General features: G+C 36.6%; 1 non-coding gene across 1 annotated transcript; it reads right to left on the bottom strand.

Moving 5' to 3' along the window:
- Positions 1 to 332: 332 nt before the first annotated feature.
- Positions 333 to 439, bottom strand: LOC117277546 (small nucleolar RNA R71). The gene has a single exon (XR_004507848.1). It is a non-coding gene; the product is annotated as a small nucleolar RNA R71 (small nucleolar RNA).
- Positions 440 to 1695: the final 1256 nt, after the last annotated feature.

The raw sequence follows: 1695 nt of genomic DNA, 5'->3' as shown, positions 1-1695 counted from the left end.
TCAACTGTGAATCTAGTGTCAGAAAGCCCCCAGTGACAGCCAACAACTTTGAAATCAGGACTGGCCTGATTCAAACGATTCAACAGTCATGCATCTTCACTTGAGACACAAGTAAAGATCCACACAATCATTTAATTGACTCTCTGAAACTTGTTGAAACAACTAAGTATAATTGAGTATCTCCTGAAACTATCAAGTTAAGGCTATTTCCTTTTTCTTTAAAAGGAGATGCCAAGACTTGGTTGCGAAATTTTCCACAAGGTTCCATTACCACATGGGACCAAATGACTCAGAAATTTTTAAACAAATAATTTTTCCCCGCTAAAACCACAAAGTTAAGACAAGACATCTCTAATTTCTTGCACACTGACACTGAGTTAGTTTATCAAGCTTGAAAAATATTAAAAGTAATATTAAGAAAATGCCCGCACCATGACATTCCTAAGCATATGCAATTATATATTTTTTATCACGAGTTAAAACCCTCTTCTAGAAATGTGATTGATGCAGTTGCAGGAGGTTCTGTAATGGGAAAAACAACGGAGGAAGCATTGCAATTGTTGAACGAGATCTCTGAGAATGCCATCCAATGGCCATCTGAGCGTGTAATCATCAAGAAGGCTTCTACAGTAAATCAGGTTGATGCTTTAAATACACTAACGCAACAAATTGTTTCTTTGGTACAAAAGTTTGAATCTTTTCAGGTGAATACATAACAACCAAGCTAGACTGAGGCTTGTGACATGTGTAGAGGAAACCATCTGAACCATGAATGTTAAGCAAACAATCATAATGATGAACAAGTCCATTTTGTCGGTTATAAACCGAACCCTTTTGGGAGTCCAATGGCAAAAAAAAGCATCCAGGATTTCAATGGAGCAATCTGAATAGTGCAGAGAACTCTCAAAGCTTCCAGAAGCAACAGGTACAAGGTCCGTCGGGATACCAGAATCAGAACCGTGGGCAACCAAACTACAGACCTTATCAACAAGCAGGGTCATATCAGCAAAGGCCTCAACAAGCCCATTCAAGTCTTGATGACCTTTTGTATAAGTACATTAAGGTCACTAATGAAAAGATGGAAAGCCAGGGTTCAACCCTAAAAAATATAGAAATTCAATTAAGCCAACTGGCAACTCTTGTGTCAGAAAAGATTCAAGGTCCCTTGCCAAGCAATACAGAGAAAAATTCAAATGAGCACCTTAAGGCCATCACCTTACGGTCAGTTAAGGAGTTTGATGAACCCCATGCAGACCAGTCAGAACAATAGGTAAATAACGATAAGAATGCTGAAATACCCTCTGGACTATCTGAAGAGAAAGAAGTCAGGAAAAAAGAAGAAAATAATATTGAAAAATTGAATCCTTTCCCTGTGACAATACCTTTTCCACAAAAAATGAAAAGATAAAAGCTTGATAATAAATTTTAAAGTTTTTGGAGATTTTAAAACAAATTCACATTAATATTCCTTTCACTGATACTTTGTTGCAAATGCCCTCTTATGCCAAATTTCTAAAAGAAATTTTGTCAAGCAAAAGAAAATTGGAAGAAGTTTCTATGGTGATGCTTACTGAAAAATGCAGTACTATACTTTAAAATAAGCTACCAAAATTCTTGGTGATCCAGGTAGTTTTACAATTCCATGCACTTTGGGAGGAGTATATTTTGAAAAAGCACTTTGTGATTCTGGAGCTT

This window comes from Nicotiana tomentosiformis, chromosome 3, assembly GCF_000390325.3.
Source record: "Nicotiana tomentosiformis chromosome 3, ASM39032v3, whole genome shotgun sequence".
NCBI classification, from domain to species: Eukaryota; Viridiplantae; Streptophyta; class Magnoliopsida; order Solanales; family Solanaceae; genus Nicotiana; species Nicotiana tomentosiformis.
Note: the sequence above shows the minus strand (reverse complement) of the source record. Positions and strands in the feature narration are given on the sequence as shown.